Genomic DNA, 18,964 nt, shown 5'->3' on the forward strand with positions numbered 1-18,964 from the left:
TAAAAACATTTGCGTATATATAATGCAAAACACTTTTTTTTTAATTCGGAGGTGGGGCAGGGGCGGGGGGCAGGTTTGGCATAGGGGGTGGGTATGTGGCGTAGGCAGGTAGGTGTGTGTGGAAAGTACCGGGTGGTTGAGAATATACTAGTGAATTTGTTCGCGTTTCGCGCGTTCAAGAAAAAACGTATAAGTTCATGAAAAAATTGTAAATTTAGTAGATATATAAAGAGACAATTTTTCTACACTTATGCATATAAAATCAATTCACTAAATTGGTTAAACAACTTAAATACTATGTCAATTAACTTTACTAATCATGTCATTAATTACACATTAAAAAAAAACAGATTATAAAAAAGACTAAAATTTTAAGATGATATTGTTCATCAAGATCCAATTTCAAAATCGGTCATCTTGTGTGTGATCTTCCGAAAGCACCTGTATCTTTGCCATTTGTTCTGTAAAAAGTTTAGAAGCCTCATGTATTTTTATTAGAGCTACTTCCTAAAAAAACATTATATTAAATCCTTGAAAAAATCTTAACATTTTCATATGGTTTTAGTTATTTTAAATTAATATAAGTCTCTAATAAGTTCAACTTAAAATTTAGAAGCAAATACTATTTCGAAAATAGTTTCACATTTTTGAACAACAGTCATATTTTTGTTGTTAATTCGTCACTCAAAATGTCTCTAATAATGCTATATTACTGTGTGAAGTCACTTCGTGACATATGAATTTGTGCATATAAAATTCTATGCACTGTAATTGATATTTTGAATTTTCTTATTTCTTCCTAAATTCACTTCTATCACGCGAGAAAAATTAAAACTAAGAGAATCAATATAGTGGTCTTTAAGAAAGGTTATAGACATGAGAAAGTTCACTTCTCTAGTGATAGCTCATATTTTTTAGTTATTTCCCATTCGGTGTTTGGTATTCATATTGGAGCCCGATTAAATTCGGATTCGCACCGAGTGCCAATCTGGGGGAAGCGCTTCCTACCAAAGATTTTTCATACTCAAAGCTCAAATCTAAGATTCTGGTTAAGTGAGAAGCAGTTTCATCCGCTGCACCACATCCTTTTATAGTAGTGATAGCTCATCAACCTGCACATTACCTATATTTTAAATGTTAAAAAGAGCAAAAATGCAATCACACAAGCTAAAAAAGTATATTTAAAGTTATCATAGCAACTTTAAATTACATAGATTCATCATCATAGAAAAAAAAGAGTAATATTCAATTTCAATGTTGCTTGGCATAAGGTCAAGAAAGGCAATACTTAAAGATTAATTGAAATGGTTAAACTTCTCAAATTCTCGTTTCTAATTTTTTTAATTCCCTCTCAAGAACTTTCCTTTATAAAAAAAATATTTTTCAAGAAAAACATGTTAGCATAGAATTATTGAGTTAATAATATGAAAATTAGATAACCTCATATATTCTTGGCGTCATAGAATCTCCATACATGTCATAAAAACCGGTTGCCCTTCCCATCTGCAAAAGATACATTTTTAGTTCTTTTCTCAACTTTTCTTTCCACTTAAAATAAAAATAAAATAAGAATAGTTACTTTCTGACTACACTATTCATGAATAGTGGTGGAGCCAAGATTTTCAATAATGGAGTTCAAAATTTAAAGAATCAAACAAACAAAGAAGCCAAGAAGATTCAACATATACAATACATATTAAAAAAAAAAATTTAACCTTGTATGTATAGGTAATCTTCCGCCAAACAGGGTTCAGATGAATCCCGTTGCCCCTTCTTAGCCAGGCCCAAGAGGATTACATGTATCAATGAATATCTCTTCATTGCAGTTGCTTGTGATAGTTCATAAGCTGTTACAGGTTGATTCCTCTAATTGTAGTAATCATGTCATCATTCATAAAATGGTAACTGAAAAAGATGTCCAGGCATTTCTTCCAAACAAAAAAAGAGGAGAAGGATATTTAACAAAAGATGTAATTAAACGAAAGTGAGAAATCAAAAAAAAAAAAAAAGATAAAGAAATGATCCTCTAGCAGATATGACCTTTCCGAATCTATACCTTAATTTAAACCATTAGTGATCTTTACATCCCAACTGCCATCATTGTATGTTTTTGTACTCACAAATGACACCACTCATCACTTGCTACATGATATGTAAGTGTAAGTGATTTTTTTTTTTTTTTTTAGAAAATAACGTGCATATATTTCACAGACGGATTCAGAATTGGTGTTGGGCTGCGGGAGAAATGAGTCGAAACAGGATTTGCTTTTACCACAGAACTAACAACACATTCCGTATCAGGGTTCCCACATAATTTTCTTTTATATATTTAATGAAATCCCTGCTATGACTTTTCATTATCTTGATTTACTTCAAATCTTTAACAATTCTAACTAATTGAATTCTTTATCAATTCTTAACTGCCTTCAAAACTCTTCATTTTCCTTCTTTATGGAGTACAACGATAACCATTAATAGAAGAGGAAGACAGGGAACTGTAATTACTAAGAAATTTAAGTTGAACAGTTTCAAAATAATAAATGCACCTGACATTTATTTCTGAGAAGCCTAAATGCAATTCTTTGGCTGTGACTCTCCGAGAACAAAAGCATTAGTAGTTTAATAGCTAAATAATTGCATTACAATGAAGAAATAAACCAATAAAATGCCAAAAAAAGGAGAAAAAGGATAAATAAGAATGGTGGCTATAGAGAGGTGTCACATCACCTTATTTATGCTTAGCTTTATATTATATATAGATTTGTGTGTTTTTTTGGTTCAAGAAAATATTTTCAAAATACCAAATAAAGAAAAACAGGAATCATTTTCCATTATACCAAACACACCCTTTATAAGTTTTTTTTTCTTTTTTCCAGTGAACCTATTTTTAGAAAGTAAAAAAAAAAAAGTCACGGTGTGTGTACAACAAATTAAATTTACACATCAGTTCCTATTTTTGTCACATGTGTTCCTCACCGTCGTTTGGTATGTTGGACAAGCATAAATAGTTTAATTTACACATTAGTTCCTATTTTTGTCATATGTGTTACTCAAGGTCGTTTGGTATGTTGGACAAGCATAAATAGTTATGCGATAAAATATTGGGGAAAGAACACCAATACCCACTACCCACAAAATAATGGGCAATTTGCAGGATTTCCCTTCTGTGGGGGTGGTCTTTAATTTTCGCCCCTCAAATTGGTGGTCTTTAATTTTTGCCCTCTACCTTTGCAAATTCTACCTTAAGCATGCAAAATCTGCCTTGCATAGGCAGAGGGCAAAATTCAAAGACCTGACAAAATTTAAATATACCAATTTAAGGGGCAAAACTTAAAGACCACCAATTTGAAGGGTAAAAATTAAAGACCACCACAAATGAAGGGTAATCCGCGCAACAACAAAAAAAGTAAAATAATTATCCTTTCATACTCCCAGAACTATTTATCCTTTCTACCCGCTGTAGTTTTTGAAAATTGATTTATCATCATATTTTGAGATATAAGACGAGTTCCGAAATTTAAGGTGTCCAAGCTTTAAAAACCTCACTTTTTTACATTTCGTAAAGCATCTCAGATTGGGATAGTGACTCCCAAGAAGTTGAAAATTCAATTACTCCAATAGCGGTGAATCTAGGTCAAGTCTTCAATACGATAAAAGTGAATCATGGTAAACTTGATAAGAGGATGTGTCTTGATAACATTTATACAACACTTAAGGTATGTTCCTTTATGAAACTCTTGGCTCAGTTCGACCCCCTAAAATTTTACTTTTTTATTTTTTATGTATTTTATATTTTGTTTTATATGTTTTTTGCAAAAGGGCCAATAATGCCCTTGTACTATTTAAAAAGGTCAAAATATACACTTCATCTACCTATTTTGCTAAACATACCTCTCTACTCACTTGTTTGTCTCAAGATGGCCCTTAAAAATAACATCTTTCTCTTTATTATTATTTTTATCATTTATTTATTACGCGGTGCCTCCCTATTGGACAAAATTAAAATCCTACCCCCATCAGATTTTTTTCCCTTAAATCAAATCGCCCCGACCCACCATACCTGCCCCATGACCTAATTCCTAGTTAAAAAAAAAAAAACATCAGCACATCAAAACCAGCATCCCTTTACACTCAAATCTAATTCGTTTCTTTGCCTCCTCTTTCAGTTAGACCCCTTTACTAGTTATGTGTACGTGCTTTGCGCTTGTACCCTTATCAATGAGGCTAAAACATAAGCAATACAATTTGAATTATTAGATTCTAATAACAATCTCTTCATATCTTCTAAAGTTAAATTGTTTGACCTTAATGTACAATTGTTAAATGTTCTTGTATAAGTCTTCCAGAATCTGACATTGAGTTAAAAGATTATCACTATTTATAGTACGTGGGTAATGAGAGAATTTATATCCAATTCTACTATTTGTTAGAACATGTTTTATTCTTTTGTACACTAATTTTAGGGTACGCGCGTTGCACGTGTATTCTATGAAAAAAAATAGTTAATAAATTGTAGTTTGTATCACAATTTCATCACTACATCGAAAGCTTTTATAAATAAGGAAAATGAATTATAGATTATACAAATTGATGCCAAATATATGCAACAACCATTTAAATGGGGAATACGTATGCTATTACATTGCGTAATCAATAAAAAAATGTAGACAGGGAGAATGAGTTATGTATTATGGTAATTGATGTCTATTATACAACAGTCAGTTATATGGTTAGAAATGGTGCTCCTCCGTTTGTCCCAATTTATATGGTACAATTTTTTTTTTAATATGTCCTAAATAGAATGTCACATTTTACCTTTTTTATCAAATAATTTACAGTCACACAAATTTCTATAATTTATTTTAGATCACAAGTTTCAATAGTCTTTCTTATTTCTTAAATTTTATGTCAAGTTAAACCCTGCCACATAAAATAGGATGGAGGTAATATTACATTGCCCCATGGTATTCAGAATAACTGCATATCTTTATGAACCTGAAAAGTGAATAATTTAGTTAGTCATTTATATATAAGTTGTGATTATAGATGATAAGATATGTTGTTGTATCTTACTTGATATCTATTTAGAGATGATGATTTTGGTGTCTAAAAAACATAGACGTACTGAGATTTTCTTTCCGATGAATTCTAATTAAATGTCTTCTAGTGAAAGCTCGCCTATCAATATTTCGTGCGGAAAAAGGTATATCCTTCTAGGACTATATACTTTTATAGCAAGATATGTCAATCAAAATGTCATAAATAAAAAGGCACAATATATTAACGGACCCTTAAATTTGGCCTCAGCTGGCAAGTAAGCCCTCCAACTTTGGGTGTGCACAAGTAGGCACCTCAACTTTGGCCTTGTTGAGGTGTGCACAAGTAGGCTTGTGCACACCCAAAGTTGTGGTGTCTACTTGTGCACACCCAAAGTTGGAGGGTATACTTGCTAGCTGAGGCTAAGGTTGAGAGTCTGTTTATGTATTATGCCTAATAAGAATATATACCAGACTGTTAGCGATAAGCAACTAAAACTCATTTACCTTAAAATGGCATGAATAACAACACTAACGTATGACTTTGGTAGTTTTCCTCCGCCTATGGTACCAATAACAAAAACTTTATGACCAACAAAAATTTCTTTTGAATTTGATGCAATAATAGGGTAAGGTCCAGGTCACTAATCTAAGAAGAGCTATGTTTAGCTCTGTGAATACATCAACAAGAACAACAGGAAATGAGTCTTCGATATTGATTGAAATCTTCAGTGAAACTGACCTTGATAGAATGTCACGGGGTCATTGGCACAAATGTCCTTATTTTGGACTGGTGTTTAATTTTTGAGATAGGAGGGACAAAAATTAACGACCAGTCGGTTTGAAGGACAATTCATGCAAAAAAATGATTATTTTACGGCGTGACTCATCCAATATCATTGATTATAGATACATATAAAGTTTTAATATTTTTCAACTGAAATTAAGTCACCTATACATAGTTAAGTATTTTTCTTAATTAGATCACCAACATTATTTTATTACATTACTATAAAGTTAATATTAACTTATACTATTCAATCACCTTTAATTGACCCTTCCGATACCTATGATTATATGTATAGATAGAAATTTTATATTTTTGAACCATTAATTAAGTTACTATTCAAAGTTAAAAAATAAATATTTCACTTCATTTTTTGTAATCACGTTATGAGTTTAATGTGTTTTTTAATTAATTGTGTAAGATATCAAAATATACAAAAGATACATAATAAAAAGAAAGAACTTAGTAATTGAAGGCAACTCTGTATGTATTTAATTAATGGGGAATTCTTAGTAGCTAGGTTGGTTGGTTACCTGAACTTTCACCTTGTTGGTGAGGATTCGATTCCCCACAAATTAATCCCCTGCCCCTTCCCCATTTCTTATAAAAAATTAAAAAAAAGTATGTATTTAACTGATGGAAAACTCCAAGTTTGAGCTCATGCAACAAAAATAATGAAATCATTTATCCTACATAACTATTAGCTAGTATTAGTCAAATATTAAACTGATACTAATAAAAAAGAAGCAAAAATTCAACAAATAGTTCCAAACAATAGAGGTGAATAAGAGCACATCTAAACAATAGGAAAGAAAATTAAATAGCAAAACATTCCTAACGATGATGAGATAAAAAATGGAATAGACATTCATATAGATGAATCTGAATCTGTTACAGTAACCCAACAAAGGGGCTCCTATTGATAGGAGCCTTTACTGGTGACTCCGAATGGAACTAGCGACTAGAGACTCCAACCCCGACCTGGAATAATAACCACAAAACTTGACTATTTTTGCTCAGATTTGGTGTTTTGATGGCTGTTTCAGTGACTATTTACTATTGGATGAGGGTGCTTTAATGGTGGAAAAGGACATTTGGGAGCTGTTATTGTTTAAGGGATGATGTTGTGGGGTTTGTGTTAGGATTTGAATCCCAAATCCGACCTTTGTAAGCAGGTTCCCAGGAAAGATTGGAGGGTCACAGCTGGACCGCTTAAATACCAACCTCCTTAGACAGAACCTACTTACGCCGTGATGTAAGCGAAGAATAAATAGCACACACAGATTTATAGTGGTTCACCCTCAATGTGAGAGCTACGTCCACGTTGCTGCTGCAGATCTTATTAAAGAAGAAATATTACAAGTGTTTACAACACTCAACCTCACAACCCCAATCCCAATTACACTCAAGAATTTTTACTAAAAATTCTCTCAAAGACCTTTTCTTACTTAGGCCTTTCACTAAGAGTATTTCTCTTAGATTTTTCTCTCTTTGGGATGTGTTGTCTTCTTCAATTTTTGGTGTATCTAGCAAATGAGAAAGCTTCCCTATTTATAGGTATGAGATGAACCTATTGATGTCATTAGTGACTCAAGCAAGCACTTGACAATTTGCCAAAGACAAGGAAGATGTTTTCTTCCTCAAAACAAGGGAAGTGTTTTCTTTCTCAAAACAAGGGAAGTGTTTTCTTCCCTAAAATAAGGGGATGGACCCAACAGTTTGTGGATGGCTTTGCTGGGTTTACAGGGTGGTTTCAGACTGGTTTTGGATCTATTTTTTGGGAGCTTTTCGGTGGTATTTTTGGGTGGTTAAAATGGATTCTATGTGGTTGGTTCTTGGCCTTGACAAATACATCACATGTTATAGAAGGTAAGGAGCCACAACATATTCCAACGCAGTGGCCGCTTGTGTCAAAAAGGGGCAAGCCTTGAAATCCTAGGGCCGAGCCAACAGTCGTTTGTAAAACAAGATGCAGTATTTTAACCGCTCTAGATAATGCATACCTATCCAGACCCGAAATCACACTAGGTAAGTATGATTTCGATAGTACTCGATCAGCTGCGGCACCAACCCCGAAAACGTTTTCACTGCTATAAACCTTTTTTGATGATGAAATTATAGGGTTAATGTTCAGGTCATGGTATATCCTAAGGACGACAATATTTATATTTGGAAATGCATACACTAGAACAACATGATTGCTTATTGAACCCCCCGGCCTCACATTTTTAGAGTTAGTCACCGCGATTGATTTGGCACCAATGAAGAAGTGGTGGCACGCAAGAAAGTGTGTTTTAGTAACAATTGTGCCACTACAACACTTGACATTTCCATACTTTCTTATGTAAACACTGACAATGGAAATTTTCGCACAATTGTATAAATTTCTTGAATCGTCACAAATAGCTTCAGTACACATTAATCGTTTGAAAAGTTTAAACATTGTTAGACGTTTGAAGAATGTTAAATGTTTAGGTGGAAAGTCTATATTATATATTACGTTAAAATTTGAGTTGACAAATTTGAAGAAGATTAAATATTTGGGTGGGTAAATTTTGAACCATTTATATTCATTGGTTACATGTGCGTGATTCAGTTGGAGTTAATTTTCTTACTAGTATGGTCATAATGTTGAAAAATCATTAAAATTATTTAATTTAAAGTCACAAGAAATTTGTGAATTGTTAGTGGATAATAATACGGAAATTTGGTACTGTAAGTTAGTGTTGTCTTTTTTATTTTTCATACTTTTCTTAGTAATATTATTATTTATAAAGTAAGGATTTATTCAAGTTAATAAGATGTTAGCCATGTCATCGCGATACATTACCTTGGATGTTGTCGTAAAAAGTTTATTTATTAATATAATAATTTGAGTAGTCTAATTCAAAGTTCTAAATATTTTTATTAGAAAAAAAATCACAAACTTCACTATTAAAAATTTTTGGGTGTCTAAAGCATCTACTGGCCTTACCCTTGAGACGCCCCTGAGCGCAAGGATATAGTTCATAACTTTTATTAACAAATTACTAATCGTATTCCCTTCAACAACAGCATGTGTCATGACTGTCAAAATATTAGGATTACGCTATGATAATGGAGAATGGGGAGATTAGGGTTCCTCCTTTTCTTTTTACTACGAATCAACCATAGTTGTCAAGAGAGAAAGGTTTAGAGGAGAATCAAGAGTAAGTACAATACACTCCGCAACAACTATCTAGAGAGCTTGTAAGGGTTGGCAGCGCGGATGGTGGTCTAGGCCTGTTCAGTTCAAGCCCTTATCGGTCGAGTCTGGCCCTGACCCCTTTATGAAAAACCCTTGGCTCAATTCGACACCCTAAAATTTACGTTTATTTTTTATATTTTTTTATATTTATGATATATGGTTTTTGCAAAAGGGCCAAAAATGCCCCTATACTATTCGAAAAGTTCAAAATATACACTTCATCCACCTATTTTGCTAAAATATTCATCCGCTCACCTTTTTGCAAAATGCCCTTAAAACTAACATTTTTCTTTATTATGATTTTTATTATTTATTTATTTATTACGTGGCGCCTCCCTATTGGACAAAAATAAAATCCACCCACCTAGATCTTTTTTCCCTTAAATCAATTCGCTACGACCCACCATACCCGCCCCATGACCTATTTCTCATTAAAAACCCCATCAACACGTCAAAACTAGCATCCCTTTACACTCAAACCTAATTCGTTTCTCTGCCGTCTCTTTCAATTAGACCCCTTTACTAGAATTTTTATCAGTGAAACACCCGAGAGGAAAAGTGACCGCGAAGATGTGTTATATATTTCCTTTTCTTTATTTGAGGTGATTTAGAAATGAATCGTTATGGTTTGCAACTAAGAGGTTTTCTTTCAAAATCTAATTGGTGACAAGTGATGGTTGAACCATTCCTAGTTCTTTTATAATGCAGCAGGTTAAGATCTCAAATGATAGACAACTCCACGATAAGAAAGGAAAATCATACAACAAATAACCAAGTTCCAGTTTAACGAAGAGAATTGACTAATACATAATTCAGTTCATTACCGTAATGTAGCAATAACAATGCATGATATCTGATACATGTATAAAAATCTTGAAGGTCTCTTTTTGGTGCTTGATACCATCACATATCAGAATCTCAAAAGATAACCAGTTCCCAAATGATGATGCAAATCAGATAGCACTAACTTTAAAATTCTAGTAAAGGGTTCTAATTGAAAGAGGCGGCATAGAACGAATTAGGTTTGGAAATTGGGTCATGAGGCGGGTACGGTGGCTTGGGGCGATTTGATTTAAGGGAAAAAATCATGTGGATGTGAGTTTTAGTTTTGATCAAAGGGAAGCATCACGTAATAAATAAATAACAAAAATAATAACAAAGAGAGAGTTATGAGTTTTAAGATCATTTTTATACTATATTAGAAGAATGGGCGTTGATACTAGGATCATCGACATGGTTGTTAAATGTCATAGAATTTAGAATGAAGGGTAGTTTTGAGATTTCATTCATTTGCTTGCTTAGAAAGGCTGCTCTATCAGCTTTATTATTTGTACATTGACAATTTCAGCAAAAGTCTACCCTTTGATAATGTAACCATTATATGTTCAAGGCAATCATTTCACATGGGGCCTACTGGCCAACTATTTTATATATTCGTTGCACTTTTTAGGTTGTGTCTTGGATTTACATTAATAGCTTAGGTGAAGTACTGTGTTTTGTTACTCCCTTATTATAATGTTTGTACTTTGTAGCTTCTATATGTACTCTAACTAAAATAAATAGTACACAATTGTTTTATAATTTAAAAAAGTATTAATTTTTTTCTTAATTTACTTTATTTAGATAAGTGTATTTTTACATAATTTAGAAATCATATTAAATAAATACTATTAAATTAAAAATAATTTCATAAAAACATCTCTTATTTTTTAGGGGTGAGTAAATTCTTTTAAAAGATTTGCCCAAACTAAAAACACCTTATAATATGGACAGGAAGGAATATTAACATAATTTATGTAGAATTCCAAATGCCATTTTTGTGGGGTTCTCTTATGATCAAGCCATTTATTACTGTTAATGAAAAGTTCGTATTAAGATTTAAGAAAATGATGTTTGTTTACTGATTATAATATTTATATTCTAAAAAAAAAATTATATGCGTTTTAAATTAACCTTGAGTAGAATTATTTTTCAATGACTTAATTTTCAATTACGAAAATCAAATAACTAAAATAATTTTGATTAACTGAGATTATTATTTAGTTACATAGCTATTGTATTCCCTTGTTATGTTTAGATATGAAGTATATACGACTTCCTACACTTGTGGATATCATTTATGGGTTTGGATGATTAATAGTGTCGCAGGGGTGATGCTCACTTTTAAAAGTTTCAAACTCCATTATACTGCAATGAAATTTCACATGATTGTCATTATTTTTTTTTATCCATTTGATACTTTAGGGGTTGAAATTATTTACTGTTGAAGCCATGATTTTATCAACTATATATATTTTCTTAAACATGGCGTATTTTACTATATATGTGGGTTGTGGCTCTTTTGTGGAAAGTAAAAAAAGATAAGTGAAGAATTTTGGCGAGGACACTCTTGAAAGAGTTATGGGGTCGTTTGATTGTTGGTTAGGAACGGAGTTATTCATGTAATTAAACTAGCATAACTAATATCATGTTTGATATCGTTTAGTTGTTTTGTATAAAATTTAGCACGCCATACAATGTTTACTTACCATTTTATAATCCCACATAAGTAAAACATGTAGTATAAGTTATGAGTCAATTTATTTATTATTCTATCCAGAGTAGAAGGTGGAATAACTCATACATAAATAACTAAACTTTGCATAATTAATTGCAGGATAACTCTAATCAACAACCAAACCAAATGACCCCTAACTGTTTCAATACAAAATTCAGTCAATCTTTATGGTTACGTATACTGATCCCATCTCATTGAAGCCTTCATATCATATCTCTACATAGGAGTATCAAAGATTACCTTAATAAAACGGAACAAGGAAAAATACTCTAGAATCAAATATCACATACGTAGTTAGTAAAGAAAAAGTTAAAATTAAAAACACAGATTAATTTTATAATTAGAAAATACTGTAAATTTAACAGGAAGACTTAAATTTCCACCGGCATCAAGTTTTAGCCAAAAAGGTGAGCGGAGGGGTATTATTGAAAAAATAGGTGGATAAAGGGTATATTTACACCTTTACGGATAGTGCAGGATAGACAAACCTACTGAGGTGGACAATTTAGTGACAACCATGATTCAAATGGCAATATAATGACTTAATTCAACGCAATTATCGTGTTTAGATAAATCTACCTACATTTTATATAATCTTATATTTATTCAACATAAAAAATGACAACTTATCTATATCTATATATAATATAAAACTATGCATAGACAAGATGATGTGGCACCTCTCTATGCCCACCATTAATAGTTATCTTTTTTCTCATTCTTTTAACATTTTTTTCATCATTTTTCTCATTGACTATATTTAAAAGCCTATGTTAAAACAATATAAATTATATCAAATAATAAATGAAAATAATGAAGAGTGGTAGCGTGGACGTTACTTACAAAATGAAGAGCCTTATAAAGGCAATAAAGACCCAAAATGATACGTAATAAAGTGTCTCGGATGAATTCATCTTGCAATAAAGAATTTAATTCCTAAAATTCCCTTTCTTCTTTCTATTTCTTCCTGAATGACTCTTAGAATTCAATCCACGTTTTTATTCATCCAATCGTTATAATTCTTAATTTCAGTTTTCAATTGTGCATTAAATGATACAATAAATTAAGAAGAACAACTATAAAAGGATGAGAAATACAGAAATAGGGACAGTCCCTTGCTGTGGTGAGGCTAATGTTCAAAAATTGTTAGACACTTACAGGGATTTTTTTGGTTCCTCTATTTTTGAAATTTTCTTTCATTTTTCAAATTCGGCAAACTAATGAGTAGTCGTTCAGATGTGCAGGATATAAAAGAGGAGAGAATTCAACACGACAAAATAACAGTGATTTTGATGTGGGGAAAAAGACAGCATGAGGCCATGAACATGGCAGAGGTGATGGTGGCATAGGCAGATATACGACATTTAATCTTTTTCTCTTCCGGTGTCGTTATGTGTTGCCCTTCAAGTAAGTCATCTCATGTATGTTATTGCATGTTTTTAGGTGAGACTCCAAGTAAACCTATTCTTCTAGATAATTCAGTTTTACTATTTCTATTAGCAATGTGATTGATGCTATGGAAATAGCAGGTTTCAATTTGACAAGAGAGATGCAGTCAAAGATAATGCAAACTGATGGAGCCAAACGAGAAATGATAAAGATATGAATAGTCTTTTGGCAATTTGTGCCTAACGATGAAGCATAAACATAGAAAGATTGAAGCAGCATAATTGATTTGGTTTTTAATAATTTAATTAATTGTTGAAAAATATCTATGGATTGAAGTTATAAATTACTTTATCTAGATTACGGGAGAAAAAACTAACAATTATCTTTAGTTTTTGCAAAGATCTACTTTTGGTTATGAATAAAATTTATGTTTCTTCTTTTTTAATAAATTTTTCAAAATATGACTCTGCAAATTCTTATAGATATTTTTTAGTTCGCACGGGCTATTTCACTAGTGTATAAAAATATACTGAAGCAACCATGCATGTGAATAACATTATATAAATTCTTACTAACCTTTTTTCACTTTTGTTTTTAAATCACCCAAATGCTTTTCCAATTTGTGTGTTAAATCATCCGAATGAAAATAAATTAGAAATTATATCAGAATAATAATCTATGCACTAAACGTCAAATCAAGAAAAACTTTTAAAAATTTGTGCAACTATTTTCTTTTTCTTTCTTTGACAATCCATACCTAAAATCATACATCAGAGTAATAAACCATGTAGTTTGATTTTTAAAGAGATCGAACCTCGGCAGTATCATTTTTGTCTCAGTACATCAAGAAGAGAAAGAAATTTACTGTAATCTCCCGGAAGAAAATTGACCATTTCTTACTATCATCCAAGTGATTAGTGATTTCACTTGTGTGCAATTTTTTTCTTTAGCACGTTTGAGATACATTTTCCAAAGAAGTAGAATAATCGCAGCCTCATAATATTCTATTTTAGATAAATTTCAAGTAACTCTTCTTTTTATAATTGAACAAATAAGAAGGCTAGACCACTTTGTTACCCTTTTAGAATTTCGACACTTTGTTCATTGACAATTTAGAATTGTAGAATGACTAAATAACGGCATATTAGAAATAAAAAATAAAAGTCTATCAAAGTACAATACCTCTTGCAGCTATATACAGAACTAGTGTAAGCGTGGATGTAGAAAAAAACGGTGAAATTTGGAAATCAGCTTTCTTTTCATATTTAATGGAGATAGTTTAAATTAAAATAAATCTATATATGCATATTTTTATTAGAGTTAAAGCTTAGATGGACAATATGTAAAATTAACAAAAAAATTTAATAATGTATATGTATGTAACTATCGCTTTTTCATCTTTGACTGATACTTATTGAAAAACGTTACACACACATATTTCGATACATCTACGAAAGTTAAAAGAAACCCGCTTACAAAGCCACATCGAAATAAGGTTTAATTAACGGTTAGTACTGGTCAACAATAAATATCAAAAAAGGGAGAAAGATATCGTTCAAAAATTCTATCAAACGGCAAAAACGCCTGTCTTTTCAATTTCTCCATTTTAGGGTATAGTATATAGAGAGACTTAAAGAACGCGTGACGATGGAGGTTGACACTGACAGGATGATCATCAACTTGCAAGAGTTCGCTACATTCCACTACCCCATTGAAGGCGCTAACAAATTATAAAAGTCACATCTTTAGATTTCACTTGATCCTTTTTTTGCTTATTTAAAATAGAGAAATAAAGAATAACAAATTTCAATTTAAGATTAATTAGTAAAAGGGGAAGTGTACATGAAAGTTACACTATACCAAAAGAGGCTTTTAGTGGCAATATATTTTTCTTTTAGCGCCAATAGTTTTGCCACAAAAACATTTATCAGCAATTGGTTAATGCCATTAGATCCAAGGTCGCTAAAGCGTTTAGCGTCATTTATTCTTAGGGCTAAAGTTTGGTATTGCCGGTAATAATTGATTCTAGAATATAATTAGCGGCAATTAAGTTATTGCCGCAAATTAATTGACGCTAAAAGCGTATTTTGTTGTAGTAATTAAAATCAAAATTGATATCGTGCATGTAATGGTAATCAACGACCTTGAAGACGGAAGTGTGACTTTCAGAGTCAAACCTTATAAATGCTAATCTCCATTGCAAACCTAAAATAATTAGCAGCAATTTCAATTCATGAATAGAATGATACATGTACAAAAATGTAACATACAAGTGTGGATGCAAAGATGTTAAGAAAAGAGTGACATGGAGAAAGTTTTAACCTGAATTTTGAGGGGAGATGGTTAAAAGTTGCTTTCATTGATCCAATTTAAATGAATATTAAATGGGACAATAAGTAAAAATTTACATAGGAAGAGGAAATTGTCAAGCAAACGGACCGGATGCACCTCTTCGTTAATGAGGCAACTGTCACGTCCTTAGTCTTCAACTAAGAGCACGTGCGGCACTTGACAACTCGCTCACGTTCTTGCACAACTCACGATCTTGCTATGCCAAGTCAGCCTAGTTTACTACGCTCAAGATTGCTAAGGGAATAGTAATTGAGAAATACAAGAGAAATTTGCTAGAAGGAAGCTTTTTATTATAGAAGACTTAATTGATTTTGCTTGATGATTTACAAATGAATGACCTTTCTATTTATACTACTCACCTAGGGACTAGTATGTAAATAATAATTATTATACAAGTCCCTACATATTTACTAATAAGCCCCTATTCTAGAAATCTCTACACACCTAGAGTATTCCAAGGACTTTCCATGCAAATCTATGAAATTCTAGGGTCTGCCAAGGGAAACCTCCCTATATCTCTAGAATCTTCCCATAATATCTACTCTTCCTCTTATGTAATCATTCCACATGGCAAATATATGTGCCAAGTGGCACCTACATGGCATGATGACATGGCGGGTCCTCACACTCTCCCCCACCTGATGGTGCGACGACCGCGGCGCACTGCTGCTGTGTAGACTCTCGAATCTTGTCTTTAAAATTGCCATAAGTCTTCGTACCGCCCCCATGCGGTCTCCTCCGGTGATTTTCCCTTCCAATATATGAGGAACATGGCAGTTTCCTTTTGCCCTTATTTCCGCCTAGCCTAATAGTCAATGATAGCCTCAATCTCGCTATCGTGTGAGACAGTGACGGTAATCGGTGCATGACTTGACCCTTTTCCGGTTCATGCTCCAACTCAATCTTGTGATCCTGCTCACGCCTTAGAGGCAAACGTTCAGGTAGCTCTTTGGAAATACCATTTTTGTTTTCTTCGAGCAAATTATCTTCCTCCAAACTTGTAATGGTTGCCATGAATATTGACTCCTCTTTCTTGAGCCCCTTGACAAGCTTCATAGCTGAAAGTTGTGTATGGCCCTGTCCATGTGACATAGTCACTGTAGGCACCATGCAAGCGCCTTCTCGCTCCATGACCAAGAGACGTTGGAGGTAGGGATCGATCATCGCGTGGCAATGTGTAAAGAATTCTTGCCCCAAAACTGTCACACCCCGACCTCACTAGGGTGTGATGGGCACCCGACCCTTGCTTAGAGTCGAGCGAACCCTCAGACTCTTGTTGTACATAAAATCACGTCAACTTTTTAAATCAAATATGATAAGATACATAGTAAAAAATTTCTTTCAGAAATATTCTTTCTCGTGGCTTTCAAGCCGAACAAATCTGTGATCATACAAATTCGGTGCATAACATAAACCGGTATATCGGCTGACGGAGCTGCTTACAGACTGACAACCAATACCCACGACACTGTCTGCAAAGCCTCTAACGAAATCCCAAAAGCATAACACACACTCTGACTCGGCAGCACTCCGGGAACAAATGGAGCTCGCCACCTGCACTGGAACATCTTCTATCTGTCCTCAACTCACCTGGGAGTACCTGCGCGGCATGAAACGCAGCTCCCGAAGAATAGGGGGTCAGTACGGAAATGTACCGAGTATGTAAAGCGAAAATGTAACAATATAATCATAATCCGAACCAGTAGTACAGAAATACAGCAGATAGAATCGGACCCGAATCCGAAACAGAAATACAGAGTGTGTGGGCGGAACCACAACATATATCTTAAGCACGGGTATAACCGACAGGCTCGTAGTATGAATTAGAGGCACCGAGTTCAGCTGTCAGAATCATCATGCGGATCAGGGGCACGGAGTGCGACTGATATAATCGCAATCGGAACTAGAGGCGCGACAATATAACCGACTGAATCATAGTCCGGCTCAGTCATACAGAAGCAAACAGACAGAATCATTCACGCAGAATCATAAGCTTACACAGGTACAAATAGTATACATTTATCTCAGATCTCGGCACTTTAGTGAGGGGCGCGGTAGACAGTGCAATGGAATGTGCACGAATAACCAGAATGCCACAGTGTCACCTCTGACGTACAAGTCATACACAAGAGGTTCCGGAAGGCAAATGCGGCAATTAGAATGCCAAAATGCTTTGCTTTCTTTTGAAAAACATTTCCATCTCATACACACAGAAAATCAAACACACAAATCCGACATACCGCGGTCAAGGGTCCAGCGGTTAATGTCGGGCATACCGCGGTCGAGGGTCCAGCGGTCAATATCACAAATGCGGCATACCGCGGTCAAGGGTCCAGCGGTTAATGCCACACATCCGGCTTACCGCGGTCAATGTCGGACACGCCGCGGTCAAGGGTCCAGCGGCCAATATCACATATGCACATAATAATATAACCGGCCCGGGACTCGGCAAAAGAGAAAATAACATAATGCCAAATTATCACTTTCCAAACATAAATCACACATGCCAGAATCATGCATCACACAAGATTCACGTATGCCAAAATCGTATATCAGAAAAAAGATACAGAAGCTAAGTAGCTTATCCAGAATATCAGGGTAAGATTTTTAAAAGTGTCCCAGATGTCAAAAATATTTTATAAAGCTCATAGAGGTAGTCATCGCACTTATCGCATAGTATACAACATAATAACCAGGAGCTACCTGTGAACTCCGGACAAGAGTGAGCTGGCTAAAGCCATACCGAAGATATCAGGGTTTCTGTCTCCACAATCGTTTCAATAAACATTAAATCAAACTCAGAATAGTTAACATAAATCCCGTTTAGTAGTCGGAACAATAGCCATAAATTCCCTTGACTTATAGTACCGAAATGAGACAAACAGAGCCATAGGAGAGGAGTCGGGGATAGTGGGCCCACCTCGGGTCAAATCGAGGTGGCGGACATGAATCACGCACATTAGACTCTACGGAGTCATCCATGAAAGTTTCAGAGCGATCGGATTACATTTGTGAAAGTTACGGATGCTTAACCATTTTTCCAACAAAATGTACCTTTTGTAGTTCAATTGCATTGAATGAATAGTATCAAAAATCAATCTCGGATTTCTGTGAGCAGAATTGTCCCCGAGGCTCAAATCTCAACCTAGTATATCTAGGACATGCCAAAGAATAAAGGGCAAGGCTTTACATACCTTAGTTACGCCTTACGCTCGTCCAGGTTCGATTTCCGTTTCGCCCAAAGTCTACAAATGGTCATGTTTACCAATTGTCAACCATAAGACTTTAAGAATCCAGACTTAAGCACATATTTGCCTACCGAAATTTCGGCAGCATTTCCTTTATAAATTCAACATCCCCGAAAGTCTAACTTAGCCAAAACAATCAATCAACAACCCAACAACAATAACAATCACCATAAAACATACAACAAGGCATAACTAGCCTTCTTTCCGACATAACGCAATATCTTTCATTCCGACCTTACACTTCTAAACCAATCTTAATATTTTCATATTCATTGACTAACTTAAGACCATATACATACGATTCAGAGCCATTTCACATTATTCCACAAAATGTACAAAAGTTCCACAAAAACCATAATTCGTCGAATA

At 33.8% G+C, this 18,964-nt stretch overlaps 1 pseudogene; it reads right to left on the minus strand.

The window, feature by feature from the left end:
• Nucleotides 1-18,964, minus strand: part of LOC132615097 (FRIGIDA-like protein 3) — a 62,472-nt pseudogene that overhangs the window by 34,061 nt on the left and 9,447 nt on the right.

Source organism: Lycium barbarum, chromosome 10 (assembly GCF_019175385.1).
Source record: "Lycium barbarum isolate Lr01 chromosome 10, ASM1917538v2, whole genome shotgun sequence".
Classification (NCBI taxonomy): Eukaryota; Viridiplantae; Streptophyta; class Magnoliopsida; order Solanales; family Solanaceae; genus Lycium; species Lycium barbarum.